Below are 6,992 nucleotides of genomic sequence, written 5' to 3'. Positions count from 1 at the left end.
CATTAATCGACTGGTCTGCGCTCCACTTTGAATGGAACATCTCCAACACAATTATTAATGGATTAGGCGGAGATACCTGACGTTGAGTTGACAAGCTGTTCATTTGACAGCTGACACGTGAATCCAGCGTTCTAGAAATGCGGCTCAGTGGAAACTCTCAGGATTTTTTTTTTTTTTTTTTTTTTTTACAGTTAAAAAAGCAGGGAAATGATGAAATGTAGACTTTGTTCTCTCTGCAAGCGAACAAGTGACATTTGCTCCCTTCATTCCTCTCCTCCACTAACTCACTCGCCCCCGCCCGTCTTCCCCCTCCCTCCCCGAGCAGAGAAGCCCGTGCTCGGCTGACACTGTAGCGACACGGGCTGAGCAGACATGGAGGCCCGACCGACGATAGAGGCCCGTGCTGACACATCCAGGCCCAGCTAACAGAGCGTCGGAGTGGATTTTTTTGGGGACATTTCGGAAGAAATACCAGCTATCACTCTTTGTGAGGAAGAAGGATTTACCACTAAAGAAGAAGGAATTAAGGGGGAGATCCATTTCGGGGCTCTATGTTGATTCAACGTAGCCGCCATTTTGTTGACAGTGTTTTTTTTAAACAACCTACACGGTAGTGCATTTACTATTTTATACCACAGTAATGTTACTCTGAACACGTTTACGCGAGGTTTTAAGGGATTTTAATGCTATAATTGTGTTCGTAGCCAAGTGGTAATATGTTTTGTGGTTTGGCGGACTCGCTAGTGCATCGTTAGCCGTCGTAGCTGAGAAGTAGTAACACGAGTGCATGCGAGAATGTGACGGAGATGTAAGATTATGCACATCACTTGTCCCGCCTGCACTGTCATCGTGATAATCCCATGTTCAAATACACATGAAGCAAATGCTGTATGTGTATTCCACATCAGCGAAAGTGTAAAAACACTATTGGAATTTGCGAATCATTACAAGCCCGCGAACCTAATATATTGAACGTTTACCGGATGAAAATAGCACCAATCGTCCTTAAACATAAACAACCATAGGCGTAGATCGATAAAACAATTCTCCCTACGTGTGCCCTTCATTAGATGGTATCTGTTTTGAGGTGTATTGTAGCTAATAGTTTATTACTACGATTATATCACAATGCGTTGGGTAGCGCTATATTTAGCGCTACTACAGCGACGACGCCATCCTTCATAACTGTCCCTTTTCTGATAATTAATAGCACAGAAATAGCTTACCAGAGGATATTCGAGGGTTCATTCAGATATGTGTAGATATGTATTGTTTTGTGCGCTTTGACCACGTTCCAGGTTAATATTTGGCATCCTTGAACGCGCCACAAACGTTACCCCGTAATAGTTTAAACATAAAATGCCACGCATTCCTCCTGTCAGCAGTGATCTCATCTCATTTTTATGCAAACACCTTTTCCTAGCTTACATTTCGTCTCGTATTTTGCCAATTCAGCACTCGGGAGTGATGTGTGGCCACCACGTTGCCACAAACGAGGAAGGACACGGAGCCAAATAATGTGAACAGTTTCTGGACAACTAAAAAGGTGAGTGCAAATGTGTAGTTATGAAGGTAAATGAGCTTAAGCATGTATATGTTTACTTTTGGTGTTGGCAAAGTGACTAAAACATGGTAACAAATGCAGAGTTGATGATGCAGACTGAATCTGGTTATTGTTTGGGTTGTACAGCCGTCTTTGTCACACATGCATGCACTGTTACCATGGTGGAATGAGCTTCACATGCTCCAATATGCAGGGGATGTTTGAAATGGCCCAACTGACACCTGTCTTCATTTTGATTTGTCTTCCTCTAAAGCTAGGGCGTAGGTTTGGTCTCAGTGTTGGTAGGGACGATATTACCATAATGCACATTATGCAAACAATGATCCAAATAAGGGACGGCTAGACGGCTTGACCTTCGTTGTTCCTTGTGAAGGCTGCCCTGACTGCAGTAGTTTTGCAGGGTGGCAAGTTGAATGTTATGCTAACTCTGATGAAGGTCAGAATTTCAGTAGCAAAATTAGTGGTGTTTCCCCCACTTCAACAACATTGATGTCTTTTTACCAGTAGTTTTGCAGGGTGGCAAGTTGAATGGTATGCTAACTCTGATGAAGGTCGGAATTTCAGTAGCAAAATTAGTGGTGTTTCCCCCACTTCCACAACATTGACGTCTTTTTACATGACATACAGTGGCTGCTGCTGACCGAAAAAAAAAAAAATCTAATATCTCTCCTCTCTGAAGTGGGCAGAGGAGGCGGCATGTTGTCGACGTGAATCTGTCGGGGCTGTGTGATTATTTGTGTCTTTGTGGCGGGACGGGGGGCTTCAAGTAATCAGCCAACTAGAGGCGCACGGTAATTATCAGTCCGATAATAAGATTTATGACGTCATCCCAATAAATCGAATAACAATATATGTCATCAGTCCTTTTAATAATATTTTTGGTGTCGGATTGGGATGTGTGCGTTTGTTTCCACTCCTGTTTTGCCAGTATGCAAAGTTTTGTTACTGTTCTAGAGGCCGTATTTTTCCTTCACTGAGTTACGTATAAACATTTCTTTGGCAATTAGCAAATGTTTGCATTTTACAAGTTATTGAGAGGCCTTTTGGTATTGATAGGCTCATTGATAGGCCTCATTTTGAATCCTGCGGCTCATTTGATGATTTATTCGAGTTAATAGGTAACACTTTCTTTGACAGCGGATGGGTATTAATGACATTATGAATTATGTCATTTGTTCCATTTATGTCCAGCTCAGATATTCACATCCATTGAAAAGGGAAATAATTTGCCGGATGACACAAAATGACATCTGTCATAAGCATTCACTAAAGCTCATGGCAGTGTCATGTCATAATTATCTTATGACAGTCTTATGGCACCACTGTCAAACAAAGTGTTACCAAATGCCATAACTAGCACTTCATGAAACAACTGGAACAGTAACTGAAGAAATAATTAGCACAGAATATGAATATTGATTGTTATTATCATCTGTAGCACTGCAATGCATTCTAGGAGGCATGTTGGATGACAACAGTGTTGACAGCAGGTGGCGCCAGAGGTTGACTGTCTCCTCTAAGGGATCAGTGATGGCAAAATGAAGCATCTTGAAGCAATGAAGCTTTGAACCAATTGGCTTCATGGTGATTCATTTGGTCTTATGACAGTCATATGACGTTACTGTGAAATAAAGTGTTACCGGTTAATATCTTTTGGTGTAAAAATCCCATAAAGCAGTGAGGACAGCTGCGGCTTTTAGTCCAGTGCGGCTATCTATGAACAAATGCCGTTTTCGCGTCAAATTTGGTGGGTCGTGGCTTATGGTCAGATGCGCCTTATAGTCTGAAAATTACGTTATATAACTGAAGTCTTTATATAATGCACATAATGTTGCTTAAAAGTTGGTGGGGACAATTTCAGCATCCTGAAAAGTTGCTAGTCTTATGTCCATACTGTCCCTATGCAAACCTACGCCCTTGCTCTAAAGCAGTGCTTCTCAATTATTTTCTGTTACGCCCCCCCAAGGAAGACGTAAATGTTTCGCGCCCCCCCCCCAACTCTCTGCCGCCACTGTAAATAGTATCATTCGTCTATATTACTATTATAAGTACGCCTCAGCCTAACATTGTGTCCTTTTTTTTCTATTAAAGAAAAAAAGTAACATAGATCAACTTATAATAAAGTATTAACTTTTTTAACATTGTGTTGCTTGTAACAGAAAAGACTTAATGCGCATCAATTTGCCTGAAGTTTAAAAAAAAAAAAAAAAAAAGTCACATCCAAACTGTAAAAATACACTCAAGGTACATTTTTGACCATTTGATACTGAAAAATAAAATGTAATAAAATCAGTAAATAATAACAAATTCAAATTGATTAGAAAAATTTACTCTTCCGGACAACATGCCAAAAAATTTGACCGAAACAAAACAAAACTGAATAGAAGGGGGGAAAAAAGTCTTTGGACAGAAGGAAAGTTTTTATTTTCGCTGATTCACCACAGTGCTCACTGGTTTACTGATATAACACTGACAAAGCGGGACGATTGTGACAATTGGCAATATTCGGCACATTTTCGCTGAAAAACAATCAAGCGGCTTATCAATGAGATTGAGGTCTAATGTCTTCAAGTGGCGTCTTAACTGATTTGGCTTCTCCGCTATAATCATTTTTAGACTCAGTAAACAGTGGTCTTTCCTCATTTCCCACTATATTAAAAGTCAAAGGCAAACGGCCCGAAAAAAGCGCATTCTCGGCGGCCGAGGGACAACCGTAGGTGAGGGCGGTGGTCGTGACGATCCCAAGCCGAAAACGGCACTTCTCGGCCGGACACGTGAGAACCGAAGAAGACAGTGGGTCGCTGCGTGAGTCCAGCTCTGCATGAGTCTCTTCCGTGTGCTCTTGCTTACTTCAAAAATACTGCACGCACTTTGAAAATGAGAGCACCACTGCCACCCACGGAGTGGATGTGCAAGTACACTTTATTCTAGTACGGCAAAAAAAAAAAAAAAAAAAAAGCATGTTCCCCGAGGTCACTCGCGCCCCCCCTGGCATCGCTCTGCGCCCCCCTGGGGGGGCGCGCCCCACCATTTGAGAAGTACTGCTCTAAAGAGACCCCCCCCCCCCGTTGAGGTTAGAGATCAGTTTAGTTTGAGATGAGCCCAAGAAGAGATAAGACCGTGGTTGTGGGTAAAGGTAGAGTTCAGATAAAGGTTAGAGGAAATCGGTCAACATGAACAAGTCACTTTGAAGCAGCTTTTTGTCCTATTTGCTTATCCACTATATTACAAGGTATCCGCGGGGTCTTTAAAAGTCTAAAAGAAAAGTCTCAAATCTCATCATTTGAATTTATGGCCTTAATATGTCTAAAGTTCTCCTGAAATCTCATAAAAGGTCTTAAATACAATTTTGAAGTAGGCATGTGCCGGTATGAGATTTTCACGGTACGATAACCGTGAGCAAAAATACCGCGGTTTCACGGTATCACGGTATTGCAATTATAGCTCCAAAATTTTGAGATGTATGGGTTTAAAAAAAAAAAAAAAAAAAAAAATCCATTGAACAGGATTTTTTCAAAACATATTTGCAAATTGGAACATGAATATAATGTGAAAATAAATAAATTAACAAAAAATAACAAATATTATATAAAATTAAAATAAATAGAACCTAGACTATACCCACAGCCACAGCTCAAGTTGCTCAATATTAGAGTAAGAACAAAATAATTGCTATAAAAAGTAAAAACACTTCTAAATAAAATTAAAAATATATACTGTATGACTTTTTTTTGAGGGGGGAGGCTCAAGTGAAGTTTCGCCATTTTCAGCCACTGTGTCAACTCTAGTCTACATGATGCCATGCCTTTGTGTTAAAAACAACAAAGAATTCATAAGTTAATAAGTTAGTTAAAAATGTATAAGCTAGTTTTATAAATTAGTTAAAATGTAAATATTGTTGAGGAAAGGTTTCGTCTAAAAAAAAAAAAAAAGTGAGGAGTGAGACCTCCTCTCTCAATTAGCGATCTTTGACGTTATTCTTTTTCTTTCCCCCCTTCATTCAAGCTTTTCTCTCACTCAGCGGCTGTGAGACATAAAAGAAGCTGCTCTCCCAGTTTAGCCTAGGCTAACATTCGTCTTTGTAAGTTTTAGTTTGTATATTGAATTTGAAAGGAAAATGTGTGTTTTGTTTTTGGCGAACTTTTTAATGGAGCTACTGCTATCCTGTTGAACCTAATCACACGTGGAAAAATACAATTGTACAGCGTTTTAAATGTATTTATTTGTATATTTCACCACGATTTGAGAGCTCAATAAATTGAAGAAAAGTACGCCTTGTGTTTGGAGGGTTTGTTTTTGGGTTTGCTGGCTGTTTAGTGACATTCACGGCAACAAACGGGAAGGGGTGAGCGGTGCCGCACCAAGCCACTTTGGCTGCATTTTGGCACATGAAAAATAGCGAATACCGTACTAAGGTATGACGGAAAATTTTAGTGGTTTTGAAACCACGACGTTTTCACACCACGGTAAACCGTGAAACCGGTAACCGGCACATGTCTATTTTGAAGTTTTAAAAATCTATTGACATTACTTTTCTACTACTACTACTACAGCAGTGGTGGAATGTAATGAATTAAAAGTACCGTAATTTTCGCACTACAACCCCCAGCAAAAAGTATGGAATCACTAGTCTTGGACGAGCACTCACTCAGACATTTTATCATGTAGAACAAACTCAGATAAAATGCTTGAAAAAATAATGAATTAGTTCAAAAGTGCAACTCTTTAGCATTCAGAAACACTAAAAGAAATGAATAAAAAACATTGTGGTGGTCAGTAAATGTTACTTTTATAGAGCAAGTGCAGGGAAAAAACATGGAATCATGAGAAACAAAGAAACAACAATCAAAACACATCTCTAGTATTTAGTAGCGCCACCTCTGGCTTTTATGACAGCTTGCAGTCTCTGAGGCATGGACTTGATGAATATTCCTCATCAATTTGGTGCCAACTCTCTTGGATTGCAGTTGCCAGAACATCCTTGCAGGTCAGAGCCTTGCTGTGGACCATTTTTATCAATTTCCACCATAGGTTTTCAATAAGGTTGAGATCTGTCCTATTTGCAGGCCATGACGTTGACTGAATGAGTCTTTCTCCAAGGAATGCTTTAAGAGTTTTAGCTCTGTGGCATGATGCATTGTCATCTTGGAAAATGACAAACATATTTTCAATTGAAGGGATAAGAAAGCTGTCTAAAATTGCAATGTATACTTGTGCATTTATTGAAGATTTAACCACAGCCATATCCCCAGTGACTTTGCCTGACATGCAGCCCCATATCATCAAGGACTGAGGGAAATTTGTTTTCTTCAGGCAGTCATCTTTGTAAATATCACTGGAACAGAACCAATTCCAAACAAAAGTTCCAGCATCATCACCTTGTCCAATGCAGATTTTTGACTGTTGACAAGGTGATGATGCTGGAACT

The 6,992-nt window shown here is 39.9% G+C and overlaps 1 protein-coding gene across 2 annotated transcripts in view; it reads left to right on the top strand.

Moving 5' to 3' along the window:
* Window positions 1-270: 270 nt before the first annotated feature.
* The window catches only part of ash1l (ash1 (absent, small, or homeotic)-like (Drosophila)), a 94,697-nt gene continuing 87,975 nt past the window's right edge, over window positions 271-6,992 (top strand). The window contains exons 1-2 of one of the 2 annotated variants that reach the window (XM_057827215.1): window positions 271-610; window positions 1,456-1,546. The gene's annotated coding sequence lies outside the window, so the exon portion shown is untranslated. The remainder of the gene's footprint in view (window positions 611-1,455; window positions 1,547-6,992) is intronic. The other variant, XM_057827216.1, reaches the window with a different exon arrangement.

Source organism: Corythoichthys intestinalis, chromosome 22 (genome assembly GCF_030265065.1).
Source record: "Corythoichthys intestinalis isolate RoL2023-P3 chromosome 22, ASM3026506v1, whole genome shotgun sequence".
NCBI classification, from domain to species: Eukaryota; Metazoa; Chordata; class Actinopteri; order Syngnathiformes; family Syngnathidae; genus Corythoichthys; species Corythoichthys intestinalis.
Note: the sequence above shows the minus strand (reverse complement) of the source record. Positions and strands in the feature narration are given on the sequence as shown.